General features: G+C 45.8%; 1 protein-coding gene across 2 annotated transcripts in view; it reads right to left on the bottom strand.

Annotated features, from left to right (window-relative positions):
• Positions 1–19,672, bottom strand: part of ZDHHC14 (zinc finger, DHHC-type containing 14) — a 328,836-nt gene that overhangs the window by 41,094 nt on the left and 268,070 nt on the right. The window lies entirely within an intron of this gene.

Here is a 19,672-nt window from a genome sequence, read left to right as displayed (position 1 = left end):
CCCTCCCCGCCTTCCCACCACCAAATACCCTGAATAGCAAAATGATATCAATATTTACATACGAACCCTTAGAGAAACGAGGAACACAAAGACATTTCAAGAGTATAATTCTTTCAATAAAACTTACATGTTGATGAGAAAAAAATAAACAAAACAAGACAAAACCAGAGTAGGTATTGTTCTCAAGGGCCACACGAAGAAACACAAGTACCAATCAGAAAGCAAACACTTCCCACTTTTGTAACAGACACCTCTCTGCATTCACAGAATAATCTTCCCTTAATATAGAGTCCTGGTGTGGTGCTGCGGATTAATGCACTGGACTACAAAATCAGTCTGAACCACAAGGTCTGCAGTTCAAGCTCACCAACACTCCTTGGAAACCCTACATGGGGTCGCTATGGGTTAGAACCAACTCGACGGCACTTAACAACAACAATATGGAGTCCTGATGTGGTGCTGTGGATTAATGCACTGGACAGCAAAACTGTTTTGAACTGCAAGGTCAGCGGTTCAAGCTCATCAGCTGCTCTTCAGAAACCCTATCCGGATCACTGAGTCAGAACCGACTTGACGGAACTTAACAACAATACAGTATCAACACCCTTGATGTGTGCTAGGCTGAGGTTCGATCTCTTTCTCTCAGTAAGTGGCCAGAGATGGGCACAGGGAGCCTGGGACAGAACAGGAGATAGTTACAGCTTTTCCATTTCCTCTATTTTAGCAACAGTAGCAGAATTGCTGACACTTTAAAAAAAAGATCTTTGTTTTTGTTTTTTTTTTTCAGTGAAAGTTTGCACAGCAAATTAGGTTCCCATTTGACAATTGCTACACAAATTTCTGGAGTCCTGGTATGGCACTGTGGGTTAATGCGCCAGACTGCAAAGCCATTTGAACTGCAAGGTTAGCAGTTCAAGCTCCCCAGCTGCTCCTCAGAAACCCTATACAGGGTCGCTATGGGCTGGAACCGACTCGATGGCATTTCTCAACAACAAACACAGATTTCTCATGACATTAGTTACATTTCTCACAATGTGTCAACATTCTCTTTAATTGTGTTCTGGTTGTTCCTTTGTTAACATTTTTTGAGTGAGCTATGGTTGATCTTGAGCCCTCGTGTGGTGCTGTAGGATAAGCACTGGACTGCTAGCCACACGTCAGCAGTTGAAACCAACCATCTGCTCATACAGAGTCACTATGAATCAGAACCAACTCAACCGCAGTTAACAACCACAACGACAACATGGTCGATCTTAAAGTCACAATGTAACCTGCCAAGTCTTCCAGCCCACAATTCTCTGGGTCCTCAAATGCAGAACAGGGATACATTAAGTACTATGGGGTTAAGTAAGGCTGTGTCTGGGAAAACATTTTAAACATGGACAAATAGCTTTAGGGTTTGTTAAGAAAACTTATGCTCGTGAATACATCTGGCCACCCAACATTCCTGTGAAGAAAACGACAATATTGTTCCAATTTTACAGATGAGGAGATGGAAGCTTAGTGAGAAGGAAGACTGTGGGCCTGGGCCCAAGACAGCTCACAAGCAATGGAACTGGAACTTAAAGTCGGATGCATCCTCTTTTCCACTGCATGACAAAGTGCTGGGTGCAAGATGCCATTGCAGTATTTCTCCATGGAATGGAAGGGCCAACCCAAGTCCTCTTGTCTTGAGAATTTCACACAGAGCCTGTAATACACTTGTGATTTGTTCTTCCCTTTACAGGCAATGGCAGGTTCTTCTCTTTGCTGTTCAGCTGGTCTTCCATTCAGAATGGCTGTTCAGAAAGCCATCCCATCACATCCCTTTCCATCAGATGGCCTGTCTCATGAACCAGAGGAAGTCGCTTGGTATATGACTCAGCTTCTCCTTTGAGCGCTTTCCCAAGCTTGTTTCTGGCTGGTTTTTATCTACTATCTATCAATATGTATTTACAAATCATACAGAGCATAAACCACATACATGAGGTGTGACTACACACATATAACATTATAAAGTCACATAGGTAGTTTGCTTCATTATTTGTTGGTCATTCTGTGCATGACGCAAGCATGTTCTGTAAAAACGGCACAAGGACATGCAGGACTGATGGGAGAGTGACCGCTAGCCTGAATGGAGGAGGACCCGAAGAGAAATTTCAGAGCTCACTGGTCTAGTGACAAGCCAAACAACCTATGTTGTTGTTCTTGTTAAGTGCTGTCAAGTCGGTTCCGACCCATAGCGACCCTGAACAGGGCTTCTAAAGCTGCAAATCTTTACAGGAGCAGAAAGCCTCATCTTTCTCCTGCAAAGCGGCTGGTAGTTTCAAACTGCTGACCTTGCAGTTCGCAGCCCGATTCATAACCACTATGCTACCAGAGCTCCTTAAAACAGCCTATAAGATGCTGAAAGTCAAATACAAGGTTCTGACGTGAGTCTCTCTGCTCACAAGTACTGCCACCGCCCACAGAGCTGAAGAAGCCCACCCCAGCTTAAAAAGCATGTCTGTTTCCCTGGTCACCAGTCTACATGGTCCGTACCAGGAGGAGGGTTACACATAAAAATGCATGAAGAGGAAGACGATGGAATCAGCCACACAGCCCAAAGCAGCCAAGACTGCCATTCTGAGAGGCTTCTTCTTAATACTGACCAGAGTGCATGGGGAAGAGGTGGACAGCAGGGCAGCAAACACATGCTGGGACCGAATCTCTAACTCTAACTGAGGAACCTGATCTCCAAATCACCTTCTGTTGGGCAGATTCAGTCTCTAGGTGCCGAGTGAAAACAGCCCCTGTCATCGAAGAAGACATGAGGGACTGCGAGGAGAACTGGACCCCTGAGACCCCATTCCAGAGGTCCAGAACTGACTGCAGGCAAATCCTCATTCCTAGGGGGACAGGCAGGCGTTCTGCTTCTAGCTTAGCTAGTCCAGGATTTAGGGCTCCTGGTGTGGTACTGTAGGATCAGCACTAGACTGCTAACCACAAGATCGGTGATTCAAACCCACCAGTAGCTCCTCCCCAGGAACCCTACCCTGGGTAGTGAGGAGTCGGGACACAATTGATGGCACTTCCAGGAATAAATAATCCATGCGGCTGGCTTTCCTGATGGAGGCGGGGCAACTACAGGGGTGCGTTGCAGGTTCTGGAGGCCCCCCACTCCAGGACACCGGGGGCTGCCTAGTGGCTAAGGTGAGATTCCCTATCTAGAAACTCATCAAGAATATTTTCTTGGCTAATAAAAACCCCACTAAAAATGTAGGCTTCCTGAGAAATTCTTTCATTTTCCTTTGGACTTAGTGAACAAATGTTGGAGAACAGGTTTGAGAGACTCCATGGCCACGTCTGGGAACTCGGAGCTGCTCACAGTCTAGTCTCTGGTTTGTGCACTTGCTTGCTCTCTGGAGCCACCCCGTACTGTGCTTCTCCACCTCCGTTTTGTGCTGTCTTCTCTGCCTGACACCCTCTGGGCTCTTTCCTTCTCCACAGACTCTCTCTCAGTGGAAATCTCTTTTCACTGATGAACTCAACGTGGGTCTCTCGGGCCTTCAGCACAGACCCAGGCAGGACAGACAGACAGATGTCTCAAACTTGCTAGTTTGAAGAACTTCCGGTACTTTACCCCAAAAGCATCCCTTATCTAAAAGAGAACTTTTGGCAATCCTCTATAAATTTGTTGCTCCTCGGACTTTCCATCTAACCAGCTGCATCTAGCTAGGCACCATCTTTGACTACACAAACAGTCCATTAGGGAGTGGGGAGTGGTGTGACTCAGTTTTCAGGGTAGGGGGTTGTGTAGGAGGAGAGCTGGGAAGGGGGCAAGGAGGTTCCAGCTGACATACCATAGCTCCCAGGGGCCAAGTATGACAGTGACTGGCTGGGAGGTAGGACATCTGGGGGAGAAGGTAGGAACCCAACTGCTGGCAAAGCCTATCGTCTGAAGACACCCATCTGAGAAGTTTCAAACAACTTCTGTTAGATTTTACTTGTAAATGTTTAGTGTGGACAGACTGAAGGGGGTATTTGGTGTACAAGGGATGCGAGAGGCAGGCGTGTGTGTGTGTGTGTGTGTGTGTGTGTGTGAGTGAGTGAAGGGAGGCCCTTTAAAGTAAGTCTGGAGTGGTGGTCATCTCCCTTGATTTTAAAGTTGGGGTCCTGTTAGAAGGGAAGTGTACCTATATAGTGGAAACATCTCTTTGGTTCCCTTTCAATAGAAAGACTATCTTTTCCTTAATTGAGGGCTGTTTGGGCTTGGTCTCTGGTTTAGGTGTAAGGGAGAGAGAGAAAAAGGGGAAGAGGGAGAGAGAAGATGATGAATGTTGAGATACCGTGGTACATATTGTTACGTGACCTTTACAGCTCCCATATAATTCACAAAATTGTGTAAGTAGGAATATTTCCCCATGAAAGGGTAGTATTAGGAGATCCAGTTCTCAGACATTCAAGAATCCATGCTAAATCTTTAGTAACTCTACATTTTAAGAGCATAACTGTGTTCAAAGACTGATTCGATGCCTGTGTTCCTCCCCTTACTGCCTCCTTTTTTATTGAGCATTTGTTAAACCCTCAGTATACACCAGGCATTGTGTTCCAGCACCTTCCATGAACTAAGCTGCTCCATTATCATAAAACCTGATGGGGTCGGCACTGTTTTTCCTACTTCACAGATTGCTGTTGTTGTTGTGACGTGCCGTCGAGTCGATTCCGACCCATAGTGACCCTGTATAGGGTTTCCGAGGAGCAGCTGGTGAGCTTGAACCACCGACCTTACAGTTCAAACAGCTTTGCAGTCTGGCGCATTAACCCACAGCACCACACCAGGATTCCATTTCACAGACTGTTGTTAGGTGCCATCGAGTCAGAACTGACTCATAGCGGCCCCATGCACAGCAGAACGAAACAAAGTCTGATCCTGGGCCAACCTCACTACTGCTGTCACACTTGAGTCCATCAATGCTGCACCTGGCCAATCCATCTCGTTGAGGGTCTTCCTCTTTTTCTCTGACCCTCCATCTTACCAAGCATGATATCCTTCTCCAACGACTGTTCCCTCCTGACAATATGTCCAAAGTATGAGAGACAGATTAGGAAGTACAAAAGGTGGTGCTGGAGGCTGGGCCCACGCCTTCTTCTGAACTCTACTACCACCGCCTGCTACCGCCTCCCCGGTAACTCTCTGATGGTCACCATGCCCCTCTCTGCATGGACCAGCCTGCCTTGGGTTTTCTGCTTGGAGGATTTCCCAATGCCACAGATACAACAGAAGGGTAGGAACAGGAACCACATGGCATGCAGTTGTCTGTGATGGGCACTGGCCACAGTGGTCACTTGTGCCTCTTCTGGTTCATTCTGTCCTCAGTAGCATGTGGAAAAACCCCCAGCAGGTTTTGAGATGCCCACCTTCTGTTGGGAAGTCCTCTAACGTGCAAAAGGATGGGCTTGTTTTTCCATGGACTCCTCAAAGCAGCAGAAACTTCCTATAGAGTTAATGAACTGGCAAAGTGAAAGTTCTGTAATGAGACTTAGAAAAGGGGCCTTGGATGCACAGTGGGTTAAACGTTCAGCTGCAAACTGAAAAGCTGACAGTTCACACCCACCAGCTGCTCCTTGGGAGAACGAAGAGGCCATTGGCTGCCATGAAGATTGACAGCCTTGGAAACCATACAGGGCAGTTCCACTCTGGCCTACAAGGTCGCCGTGAGTCCGAATTACTCGACACTAGTGGGTCAGGTGGGTGAGAGTAGTTATAGGGCAAAAGGGATGTGTCAGAAAGACTTCTTCCACACCCGACTTCCAGAACTTTCCTGAATGAGTCGTTTACCTGCTTTCCTTTATGAAGAAACACCATCAAGAATCATATCCACTAACTCTGTGGATATGTGACTATAGCACTAAGCACTGGACTGCAATGTCGGCCTAAACGGCAAGGTCGGCACTTCAAATCCACCAGCAGCTCCTCAGAAACCCTATACAGGGTGGCTGTAAGTTGGAACCAACTCGACGGCACTTCACAACAACATGTGCAAATGGTCAAGTAGGCTGCTAAGCCCAAGGCTGGAAGTTCAAGTCCACCCAGAGGCACCTTGGAAGAAAGGCCTGGTGTTTTACTTCCAAAAACTCAGCCACTGAAAACCTCTGGAGTCTGGTTCTAATGATTTCCCCATTCCATTGGGTCACCTCTCTTTGGAATGGGCACAAATATGGATTTCTTTCAGTCAGCTGGCCAGGCAGCTGTCTTCCAAATTTCTTGGCATAGATGAGTGAGTGCCTCATCAGTTAGCTGAAAGATTTCAATTTGCAGTTCATCCAATCCCAGAGCCTTGTTCTTTGTCAATGACTTCAATACACCTTGGACATCTTCCTATAGGATCACTGACTCTTGATCATGTGCTACCTGTTGAAATGGTTTAACATTGACCATTTCTTTTTGGTACATGACTCTGTGTATTTCTTCTATCTTCTACTGATGCTTTACTTGCCCAGATCATCCTTCAATATTGCAAGTGGATCCTTAAATTTTTCTTCAGTTCCCTCAGCTTGAGAAATGCTGAGTGTGTTCTTCCCGTTTGGTTTTCTCCAGATCTTTGCACATTTCATTATAATATTTGTCTTTGTCTTTTTGAGCTGACCTTTGAAATTTTCTGTTCAGCTCTTGTACCTCCTCATTTGCTTTAGCATTTCTATGCTGGAGAGCAAGTTTCAGAGTCTCTTCTGATACCCATTTTAGTCTTTTCCTTCTTTCTTGTATTAATGACCTTTTGCTTCCCATGTGATGTTTCTTGGTGTCATCCCACAATTCTTCTGGTCTTTAGTCTTTAGTGTCTAGTGCATTAAATCTGTTCTTCAGATGATTTCTAAATCATCTTTGCTCATAGAAATCATCTGTGTTCTCTAAATTCATGTGGGATATATTCAAGGTCATATTTTGGCTTTCATAGACTTGTTTTCATTTTCTTCAGTTTCAGCCTGAATTTGTACATAAGCAATTGATCTTCTGTTCCAGTCTGCCCCTGGCCTTGTTTTGGCTGATGATACGGAACTTTTCCACCATCTCTTTCTACAGATGTAGTCAACTTGATTTCTGTGTATTTCATCTGGTGAGGTCCATGTGTATAGTTGTCTTTTATGTTGTTTGAAAACAATACTTGCAATGAAGAAGTCATTGGCCTTGCAAAATTCTATCATGTGATCTCCAGCATCACTTCTATCCCAAGGCTACTATATTTTCAACCACTGACCCTTCTTTTTTGTTTCCAATCTTTGTATTCCAATCATCAGTAATTGCCAATACATCTTGACTGCATGTTTGATCAATTTCAGATTGGAGATTGTCTTAATTACTCAGTGCTGCTGAAACAGAACTAACACAAGTGGATAGTTTAAACAAACTGAAACTTATTCCCTCTCAGTTTAGGAGGCTGTGTTGTTGAGGTACCCGGTCCTGCATCCTCTTCCTAATTATTGTCACGACTGAGCCCATGGCTGCTGCCACGGTGTCAACCCATCTCATTGGGGGTCTTGCTTTTTTGTTGACCCTCCACTTTACCAAGTATAGTGCCTTTCAACCTCAGGGGCACATCTTCTGGCACCGTATCTGACAATACTCTGATGCTATTCATAATGTTGTCATCTTCTGGCACCGTATCTGACAATATCCTGGTGCTATTCATAATGTTGTCATCTTCTGGCACTACATGTTGTCAGTATTCTGCTGCTATGCATAAGGTTTTCAGTGACTAAACATTCAGAAGTGGTCCACGTCCCCTTCTTCCTAGTCTGCCTCAGTCTGGAAGCTCCACTGAAAACCTGTCCACCATGATTCTTGTTGTTGTCAAGTGCCATCAAGTTGGTTATGACTCATAGTGACCCTATATAGGGTTCCCAAGGAATAGCTGGTAGGTTTGAACCTCTGACCTTGTGATTAGTAGTCTACTGCTTATCCTATAGCGCCACAGCAGAGTGAGTCTACTGGTATTAAAAAATACAGCTTCCAACATCACATCAATGTGCAAGCCACCACAGTATGACAAACTGGCAGATAAAGTGGTGGGTTTATGTCTGAGTTCAGGGTCCTGACTCCAAGGGAGGGCTGTGTCTCCCTTTCCACTCTGGAGACAGATCCTTGTCTCTTTTTGAGTCTCTTGATCCTGGGACATCTTCAATGTGGTTTGCCATCTCTCTCTCCCCATCTCTGCTTCTTTCTGATGGCTTGTTTAATCTCTTTTACATCTCAGAAGAGATTGATTTAAGACAAACCTTACACTAATGTGGTCTAATTAACATAACAAAGGCACCCAGTCCCAAATGGGTTTATAACCACAAGCATAGAGGCTAGGGTTTACAATGCTAGGATTGTAAAGATGAGGCTTTGTGCTCCCATGAAGACTTACAGCCTCAGAAACTGTAGAGGGTCGCAATGAATTGAAACTGACTCAATAGCATGCAATAACAACAAGGTCCCTTTAGCTCCTCAAGTGGGCTATTTTACATATACTTATTTCTCAAATTTCCAGGAGTGCTTGGTTAATGTTTGCTTTTAACTTTAATTCCTGATTTTGGAGAGATATGCTAGCATTGGTAGCGTAGTGGTTATGAATTGGGCTGCGAACCTTAAGGTCAGTGGTTTGAAACTACCAGCTGCTCCGCGGGAGAAAGATCAGGCTTTCTACTCCCGTAAAGATTTACACCCTCGGAAACCCTGTACAGGGTCGCTATGGGTCGGAACCGACTCGACGGCACTTAACAACAACAACAACATGCTAGCATTGGAAATGTAAGACTGTTGAAGCAGAGTATTCCATGAGTAAGATCTTAGTGGAAACAACAAAGATTATGAAGTTGTTAAAAAAGAGAGAAAAGATCTTCAGAGAAGCGAACAAAATTATTATGACAGAGTATGAGGAAGAAATTAGAAAGAGTTACTTGGTTTACAAAGTAAATTGGTTTTGCAAGGAAAGGAGTAAGAAAAGGATTAGAAATTTGATCTTTTTCAAAAGAGCAAACTGGTTAGTGCCAGCCCTGAAAGAAACCCCACAATTTCCAAATTTTATATCTGGCAGGGTTGTCACAGGAAGGAGTAAATGTGAACCAGAAGGGATGAAACGAGTCCCTTTTATCGGAATCAGGAGATGAGCCCTTCTTGGAGACCGCTGAGCTTCCTGGGACCCAGGAACTGGATCAGAGCTTGGCTTCATGAGAAAATACAGTAACAACTTACATCGGCATATCTTCATGGACCAAGAGGCAGATGTTCGAACAGAGCATGGGTTTAAAATTAAGAAAGGTGTGCAACAGGGTTATATTCTTTCACCATACTTATTCAACCTGTATGCTGAGCAAATAATCCGAGAAGCTGGGTTCTATGACATCAGGATTGAAGGAAGATTCATTAATAACCTGCAATATGCAGATGTTACAACCTTGCTTGCTGAAAGTGAAGAGGACTAAAAACATTTACTGATGAAGATCACAGAGCACAGCCTTTGGTATGGATTACATGTCAATGTCAAGAAAACAAAAATCCTCACCACTGGACCAATAAACAACATTCTTATCAATGGAGAAAAGATTGAAGTTGTCAAGGACTTCATTCTTCTTGGATCAACTATCAACACTCATGGAAGCAGCAGTCAAGATATCAAACGCCGTATTGCATTAGGTAAATCTGCTGCACAAGACCTTTTTAAAGTATTGAAGAGCAAAGATGTCAGCTTGAGGACTAAGGTGCTCCTGACCCAAGCCATGGTCTTTTCAATAACCTCATATGCATGCGAAAGCTGGACAGTGAATAAGGAAGACTGTAGAATTGTTGTTTTTGGGTTATAGTGTTAGAGGAGAATATTGAAAGTGCCATGGGCTGCCTAAAGAACCAACAGATCTGTGTTGGAAGAAGTGCAGCCAGAGTGCTCCTTGGAGGCCAGGATGGCCAAACTTCATCTCTCATACTTCAGACATGTTGTCAGAAGGGGCCAGTCACTGGAGAAGGATATCATGTTGGTAAGGTGGAGGGTCAGAGAAAAAGAGGAAACCCCCCCAGCGAGATGTATTGGCAAAGTGGCAGCATCAATGGGCTCAAGCATGACAATTGTGAAGTTGGCCCAGAACCGGGCAGTGTTTTGTTCTGCTGTGCATAAGGTTGCTATGGGTCAGTATCGACTCGATGGCACCTAACAACAACAACAACAACAACCCAGCTGACCACAGGCATGTGCCTCCTTTTCTGAGCCTCAGTGTCCTCACCTGTTGAGGTGGGGGTGGGGGGTCCGCTTTGACGAGTGCCTAGGCAGAAGTATGGAGTTAATAAAATGAAGTGTATAGAACTACCTCCAAAAGTCACAAGCCACAAGTCAGTGTGGACCATCATTGTAAAGTGAGTTATCCTAGCATAAACTGGTTCGGTTTACTCACCTCACCTCCTTATTCAAAAGAGAAAATTACATTGTCATCGTACGTTATTAGATTTTAAAATCAACTATTCTGCGTCCTAGGGTCCTGGTGGCATGGTAGTTTAGCACTTGGCTGCTACTGAAAGGACAGTGGTTTGAACCTATGAGGAGAAAGATGAGGCTCCCATAAAGATTTAGTCTCGGAAGCTGTAAGGAACAGCCCTGCCTTGTCCTCCAAGGTCCCTGTGAGTCGGAATCGACTCAATGGCAGTGCGTTTGTTTCTGTTGGTTATCTGTCTGCCGGCTTGTCTGCAGGCTGATGCTGTGGAGAAGGACTGCCCCTCCCCCAGGGCCCCCAGGAACGCCACAGCATTTCCTGTAAGTAATCAGCGAATGTCTGCATGGGCAGACTTGAGATTCAGAGAATCAGAAATTTAAAATCTTGGAGGGGCCGGTGGAGGAGAACATGAGAATTGAGCAAGGCTCAAGCAGAGCATTCTGGAAGAAATCACTAAATAATGAATGATAACACCCTAAGAAGTAGTTGTGCCATGAAACTAGAAAAGCTACCGCGCATTTAGGTTTATAATGAAGGAGCCCTGGTGGCGCAGTGGCTTAAGCACTGGGTTGCCAACTGAAAGGTCAGCAGTTTGAACCCACCAGGAGAAAGATGAGGCTATCTGCTCCCTTAAAGATCCAAGTCTCAGGAACCCCTAAGGAGCCGTTCTCCTCTGTCCTCCATGGTCACTCTGAGTGACAACTTCTGGACAGCAGGGTTTGGACAGACCCTTCAGAGAGGGGAGACTCCTGCCCCCACACATTCTTCCTCCTTCCCCCCAAATAATTTTTCCATTCTAGTTAGTCCTGTGTTTAAAATACTTCCCAGCCTTATTGAAAATAAAAAAGCTTAGCCTCTTCCAACAAACCCAATTATTGCCACAGCTCTTTTCTTTCAAAAATGTACATACTTGTATTAAGTCTTCCAAACGAAAGCTCACAGGTTATTGCTCACTATTAATGTTTCCAGCCTTTAACACCTCTGTTCTGCCCAACTCCTGCTAAGAGTGGGCGGAATTTTGTGAAACATTTTTTTGCTTAACATCTAACACAGACCAGCTAATATACCTACAGCGTCTTCAAAGGAGGAACTTGAAGGCTGGCAAGGTATGTTTATGCTGAGTTTCCTAATTCCTCAATCCATTGCTGGAAGCCAATTTTAATCCCAGGCAACTCAAGGAAATCACTGACTACTAGGCGCCCACTCCAAGGTCATAGTCTGGTGTGACCCATCTCTCATCTTGAATAGTGTGCACACTGCAAAAATGAATGGGGAAAAAAAAAATCTGTCCTAAGAAGAAATACAATCAGAATGCTCCTTAGAAGTCAGGATGATGAGCCTCTGACTTGGATACTTGGGAAATGTTGTCAGGAAAGATCAATCATAAGAAAAAGGCATCATGTTTGGTAAAGGAGAGCATCAGAGGAAATGAGGGACACCTTCAATGACATGGATGGACACAGTAAATCAAACAATGGACTCCAACGTATCAACAACCAGGAAGATGGAGCAGGAAGGGACACGGTTATCAAAAGGCCACCATGAGTCAGCATCAGCCCAACGACATCTAAAACCAATACTGTAAGGTTCTCTGTGGGTCAAAAGATGGAAGAGACACAGGACTAACTGCCTTTTAAAAAGCATCTCATCTTTGGTCATTAGCTCTCTCCTATGCAGCAATAAATCAGAGTATTTTTTAGCAACCATCCATTTCCCTGCCCCTTTAACATCTGGCATGGTCACGGGCCTTGCCCAGGCACTGGACTGTGAAATGGACTGTGGGCAGATGTGCAGTAAGCAGAAGCCTTGAGAGACAGAGTGACTTCATGTCCCCATCTTGTACTCCACTGATCTTCCAACCTTCTCATCCTTTGGCTCGAATCCCAGAATAAACTTTGAGGTGAAGACCTAAACCCAAAACACTGCCTGGAGCCATGTGTGGCCAAGTCCTTTGTGCTGCCTCCAGTGACCCTCTGGCACTTGAGAAAAAGAAACACTGTCTGTTGAGAGCCACTGAGATTTCTGAGGTGGACACCAACTGACCAGTACATCTCCTCCATTCACACTACCCTCAGGAGCCCAGTTAGCTTTTCCCAGGTGACTTTGGTCATCTTGGTCCACTGGTGAAGTCCCATGTACTCTGAGCCAGGTCAAGGCCATCTTCTTAGATGGATACTGTCTTAGTTCTCTAGTGGAGTCCTGGTGTGGCGCTGTGGGTTAATGCACCAGACTGCAAAGCTGTTTGAACTGCAAGGTTGGTGGTTCAAGCTCACCAGCTGCTCCTCGGAAACCCGATACAGGGTCGCTATGGGTCGGAGTCGACTCAACAGCACTTCACAACAACCACCACCTGTGGGGGCTTTAAAGCAGAGGAATCTATTTTCTCACAGGCTGGAGGAAAAAGGTCCAGATTAGGGTCTTGGCCACGTGGATTCCTTTTGCATGCATCATCTCCCCCGGTTCCTGGTGTTTGCCGGGGGCTGCTGGCATTCCTTTGCTTGCAGACAGGTCCTCATATGCCATCTGTCTTCCCTCATGTAGGGGAGTCTCTGCCTGTCCTGGTCTTCTTAAGACTTGGAAGGGATTAGGTGTAGGACCCACCCTATACTGAGATGGCTTTATCCACATAAGAACGTAAACCCTACTCATAAACTGGTTTACATCCAGAGGTACGCTGTTATTGTTAAGTGCTGCTGAAGTCAGTTCCAACTCACAACGACCCTGTATAGGGTTTCTGAGGAGCGGCTGGTGAGTTTGAACTGCCGACCCTGTAGTTCACACGGACCTTGTGGTCCAGTGCTTAGTCTACAGCCCCATACCAGGACTCCATTCATAGGTAAAGGGGTTAGGATCAACATACATATACTCTGGGGAACACAATTAATCCACCACAGCTATCAAGGGGCTTCACTGTGGCTGTCCTTGAATATTTTTGGCTTCATTCCTGTTTCTCCCCTTTATGGCAACTGGCCTAAAATGACCGCTCTGAGACCAGACTAGATAACTGAGTGTTAGAACCGAGTCAAGTCTTTCTTTCTGATGTTAATTTCTCCTGATGAAGCTGGGAACTTCTCCAGGCTAAGAACTGTTATCTTATGGATTTGTCGACTCTCTGTGCCCAGAAGAATCAATCAATCAGCACTTATGGGTTTTAGTGTAGATGTTTGCTCGACAAGGCATCCCAGATGTGACCTGTTCCCTCAGACTGACATTTCCAGTTCACCTCTGTGCCCTGGGACAGACACACCGCACTGGGGACTTGTACCCCGCTGGTAAACGCTACCAATGACCACTAGGGGCACTCCAAGGCACGATGGCCTGAAGGTGAGATGGAAAAGAGGATCCTCATTGAACGAATCGTCTGAGAACCTCAGGAAACAGCACTTTCTAGTAGGGTTGTCATGGAGATAAAATGGGACGCTGCAGTATTTATAAGGCATGTCTCCCAACAGGCCTTCAGAAGTGGGCAAAACTTATTATAGCTAAGCTGTCGAATTAGTTCGGCCTCCTAACAGCCCTGTGTAGGGCTTCTGAGGAGCAGCTGGTGGGTTTGAACTGACCTTGTGGTCCGCAGTCCAGTGTGGTTTCTACAGCGCCAAACCGGGAGTCCATTATTCTTGTTGTTGTTGTTGTTATGTGCCGTGGAGTCGGTTCCGACTCATAGCGACCCATGTACAGGGTTTCCGAGGCTGTAAATCTTTACGGGAGCAGAACGCCTCATCTTTCTCCTGCGGACCAGCTGGTAGTTTTGAACTGCGGACATTGAGGTTCGCAGCCCGATTAGTAATCACTATGCTACCAGAGGTGCCTGTAAGTCAGTTCCAACTCATAGTGAGTCACCGTCTGCAACAGAATGATTCAGTGCTGCTGTGTGCCATGCTCTGCACCATTCTCACCATCACTGTTACGCTTGAGCCCATTGCTGCTGCCACTGTGCCAGTCCTTCTCCTTGGGGGTCTTCCTCTTTTTCACTGACCCTCCACTTTGCCAAGCATGTCCTTCTCCAGGGACTGGTCCCTCCTGATAACATGTCCAAAGCACTTGGGATGAAGTTTTGCCTTCCTCACTTGTAAGGAGCATTCATTCTGCCTGCACCTCTATCAAATCAGGTTTCTTTGTTCTTGCAGTCCCTGGTATAGTCAATATTCTTCACTAACACCATAACTCAAAGGTACTAGTTCTTCGATTTTCCGTATTCACTGTCCGCTTTCATGAGAAATGGTATAAGCAATGTGTTGGGATTGATTTCTTCAATACCCTTGTGAAGGCCTCTTTCTGTAGGAAGCCTCACTGCTGGCCACGGTCCCGCTGAAGGATGTACCATTTGCAACACTTCGTGATAGCCAGACCTGAAGGGTGGGAACAAAAAAGGGGGAGGGGATGTTTGCTCCTTGATGACGTGAGCATCACCTGGGAGGCTCGCTAAGATGCAAACTCTCAGGTCCGAGGTGTTCCATTTTAAGCGAAGTCATACTTGCTTCTGGTACTGACGATGAGGCACTGGAGAATTCGAGCCCCATTTGTGCTTCTTCCGCGCAGCCTGCACCTGTCTGTCAGTGGAGACTTGTGTGCAGCTCTGATGCACAACAGGCTTCTGTTGAGCTCCCAGACTAAGAGAGACTAGGAAGAAAGACCTGGTAATCTACTTCCAAACAACAATCAACAAAAACCCCATGGGCCACAATGGTCTGATCTGCAGCATGGGGATAGTACAGGACTGGGTGACATTTATTTCCGCTGTGTATACTGTCACCAGGAGTCGGACTGAAGAGATGGCAGCTAACATGCACTCACACCTGTAACAGACACTGTATGGAGTTAAAACTCTTTTGAAAGACAGAATATTTTCTGGAGCTTGATTTATTTTGCTAAGACCTCACAAGCACCTGTAAACACATTTTCTCAGTTTTAAGTCTTTGGGAAGAAACTTCTGGTAGCATCCCACAGGGCATCTCAGTGAGGGGAGAACAGTTTGGATGTTATGTCACAGAAGCTGAAGGGCATCTTAGGGTCAAATGATCCAGGGAAGTGACCTGGCATTCTGTCACCTGTTACTTCAGCTAATCACACCAATTCATTGGTAATGAGGGACTTAATGAAAATCCCCATCTCTTCCTTAAAGGGACTCTTAAAAGGATCTGGGCTGATTAGGAGGAAACCAGGAATATAGCTAGTACCCCAAATACATGTTGTAAGGTTTTTCATCCACAACTAAAACAAAATCCCCCAAACCAAAGCAGCTGCCATTCAGTTGGTTCTGACTCATGGTAGCCCCACACGTGTCTGAGTGCAGCTGTGTTTTCAATGGCTGTGATCTCGAGGAAGCAGATTGCCAGGACTTTCTTCCAAGGTGCTGTTGGGTAGACTCACACCACCAACTTTTTGGCTAGTAGCTGAGTGCTTAACCATTTGCACCACCCAGGGATCCTAGAGGCAGGGGAATTTGGCTCGGAGCTTGTTGTTGTTGTTGTTAAGTACCGTCGAGTCGGTTCTGACCCATAGCAACCCTGTACAGGGTTTCCGAGGCTGTAAATCTTTACGGGAGCAGAAAGTCTCATCTTTCTCCCACGGAGCGGCTGGTAGTTTCGAACTGCTGACCTTAAGGTTCACAACCCGATTCGTAACCACTATGCTACCAGAACTCCTTCTGAGCTTCTTAAAACGGATGGATGAAACATCTTGTGCACACAAGGCAGTCCAGAGCATGGTGGTGAAAAGCAGGGGCGGCTACGGCATGTTCTGGTTCACTCCATGGGCAAGTTCCATCACAAGGATGACAGCTTTGCTTTAGGTTCACTGGCAGGTTGAAAGTCTCATCAAACCTACTGTACAACAGGTTACCTGTGGCAAGAACAGGGGGCTCCATTCAGATCTCATTAAAATTAAGATTCTCTGTGGAAAGAGAGCCTCCAAGTCTCATTAAACCTGCTTTCCAACGGCTAATCTGTGGAAAGGAAAACCTCCAAGTATGTTTTCAGCTTAAGGACTTGGTCATTTGGAATCTGAAATGGACAGGTCAATGAATGGGAGAGGGTGGAAGGAGGCCCTGGAGCTGGAATATGAAGGCATTCGACAGAGTGTCTGATATATTTTAGATATATTTTAGTTTAGCTATTGGACTGGTTGTTTAAACCAAAAGGACTAAATCAAACTGCAGACACAATGATAAGAAAGGGCTGAGGGCAGAAGCCAGAAGTCCTCAGTACCACTGGGGAATGCTCAGAGGGTGGTGCCTAGTAGAAGACTGAATAAGGAGGAACGAAGTTATTGCTGTACAAGGTCAGAGGTTCCAACTCACCAGCTGCTCCTCAGAAACATTATACAAGGTGGCTGTGAGTCAGAACTGACTTGAAGACACTTAACAAGACACTCTTTGGAACCACCTGGGGACTGCACTTACTGCCCCTCCTCTCCCAATCCAAAGTGATGTTTATACAACATATATTGGGCCAAAGAAGTACCAACCCAGACCCTTTCATTACAGGGAAGGAAGCTGCAAGCTCTAAGCCTGGTGTTCTGTGCAATGTTGTACTTTTTCTCTTGTTGCAAACAGCAGAATTCTTTCAACTAAAATCTCCGTCTAAATATAAAACAGCAGCAGTCTCTGCACTGTGACCTCAGTGGACACATCTGCGCCTCACTTCACATTTCCAGGTACGGGAAGTCCAGTCTGTGGCCGGCTCATCAGTCACACCAGAGGCCCAAAGGCAGCATAATCAACGGGGAAGCCGGCGCTATGACCAGGTGACTAAGTGGCTTGTGAGAAGTGCTGTCAGTAACTTTACCTTGATGCCAGCCCTGCGCCCCTTGTCTCCCCTGCCCTCCTAGTAAACCAGTTACTGTCAAGTCGATTCCAACTCATGCCAATTATATAAAAGGAGAATTATGCTCCCAGGGTTGTTAATGACTGATTTTTCAGAAATAGATTGCCAGGACTTTCTTCCAAGGTGCATCTTTGCATGGATCTGAGCCTCCAACTTTCGGTTGGCAGCTGAGCATGTTAACCATTTGTACAACCCAGGGACCCCAATCTCCTCACAGCCTGACCTTATAACCAATCCCAAGACATGGACAGCTGTTGCGATGACCTCTTGGCCTCCAGTTTTCCTCCTTTCCACCCTCCCAAAATTTCCCTCCTGCTTCTCCTTTGTTAGTCTATGTCCCCCACTTATAGGACATCACCATGTTTGCTTAGGGGTGTAAGACTGCCATTGGGCCGTCCATTCCTGGACATTCCCTAATGGCTGACAGCCTGTGCTCCCACCGCCGGCAGATCCTGTAAAAATGGACACTACCTCCAACAGTTACATCATGGGAGAAACCAAGCCTCAGTTGAGGAATGGCCTATGTCATTTGGGGAGAGGGACAGCATAGTTAACTCATTAGTGTTATGTGATACACACTATGTGATACATACACACACCTACAGGCAACGGAGGGCACACACACACACACACACACACACACACACACACACACACGAGAGGACTTACATAAGCCTGAAACACGTTTGCCAATAACGCACCAAAGGGCAGTTAAAACCAAGTCCCTACGAGACAGGAAGGAAAGTGGCCATGCCTGGAGATTTGGTCCCCAGACAGGAAACGGTGGACTGAGACCCACAAACTTGTATTTGTTCAGACAAATGGAAACTGTTATGTAATTCAGCTTGGCATTTTGATAACTGATTAAGAGAAGGATGTGCCCCATAAACTCTTTAGGTTTTGCAGTAACATCCTGCTGTGAATGCTGCCTGAGGCCAAGATTAGACACCCCAGCCCCCAGGAAAGGGTGTACCAAAGAGCAAAGGAGTTTCCTTGATGAAGCGTAAGGTGCACAGTATCCCAGCACATAACAGGTCCCAAGGTCAAGATGAAAACCCCAGACAGGCTACTCACAATGCCCACATAGTTCTCCTGAAGAGGTTTCAGCTACTTTGCCTTAACACGGTGCCTAAAAAGATCGTCCTGTGTCTTTGTACAAAACCTGGCAGATCCCGATGTGGGATACTGGGTGTGGTCTTGGAAGTTTTGGTTACCACTCCTGCAGAGGGCTACGGTACATCCAGAAATTGTCCACAGAAAGCTAATAAAACGATCAAGGGGCAGATGCAGTTGTTAAGTGTCTTCGAGTTAGTTCTGACTCATAGCAACTCTGTATAGGGTTTCTGAGGAGCAGCTGGTGAGCTTGAACCACCGACCTTGCAGTTCAAATGGCTTTGCAGTCTGGTGCATTAACCCACAGCACCACACCAGGACTCCAGTACAGCTGTGGTGTTGTGCCATGGAGTCAATCCCGACTCCATAGTGACCTTGTACAGGGTTTCTGATCCGAGGCTGTAAATCTTTACTGGAGCAGAAAGCCTCATCTTTCTCCCAAGGAACATCTGGTAGTTTCGAACTGCTGACCTTGTGGCTAGCAGCCCAATTTGTAACCACTTTGCTACCAGAGCTTCTTCAGTGTAGCTGCTGCTGTTGTTGTTGTTGTTGTGAAGTGTTGTCAGATCAGTTCCAAACCATAGAGACTCTATATAGGATTTCCGAGGAGCAGTTGTTGAGCTTGAACCATCGACCTTGCAGTTCCAATGGCTTTGCAGTCTGGTGCATTAACCCACAGCGGCACACCAGGACTTCTGTAGCAGCTAACAATAAGCAAGGCCTTTGCTATGCCAGGCACTATTCTAAGCACTTTACCTTTGTGAACTCACTGAATCTAGCCACAACACCAGGTACTGGTATCAAACTCATTATAGAGAGGAGAAAACTCAGGCATAGAGTTTAAACAGCTTGTCTAAGTCACACAGCTAATTAAGACACAACCAGAAATTGGACTTGGAACCAGATCCCTTAGGAGCCCTCGTGTTGAGGTCGTTAAGTGCTTAACTGTAACCAAAAGGTCAGCAGTTCAAACCCACCAGCCGCTCCATCAGAGAACGATGTGGCAGTAAGACTAACAGCCATGGAAACTCTATAGGACAGGTCTGCTCTGTCACACAGGGGTCACGATGAGTCAGAATTAACACGATGATGATGAGGCTGTTTTGTTTTGCTTTTTGTTTTTCCACTGACCAGACCCCATATTCTCTATTACAAGCTACTTACAACAGGGAGCAAGACTGTACAAAATTCCAGACTGTTCTATTTGGGGGGATGGGGTGGTATATGTTACAAGTAGTTTATCTAAGTTAATAAACCAAGACAAGGTTTCACAGGGAAAACATTGACTTTATACCAAACCGAGGTATAAGAAC

The sequence above is a fragment of the Chrysochloris asiatica genome, unplaced genomic scaffold (genome assembly GCF_000296735.1).
Source record: "Chrysochloris asiatica unplaced genomic scaffold, ChrAsi1.0 scaffold00117, whole genome shotgun sequence".
Classification (NCBI taxonomy): domain Eukaryota; kingdom Metazoa; phylum Chordata; class Mammalia; order Afrosoricida; family Chrysochloridae; genus Chrysochloris; species Chrysochloris asiatica.
This window is presented reverse-complemented; position numbering and strand designations above follow the sequence as displayed.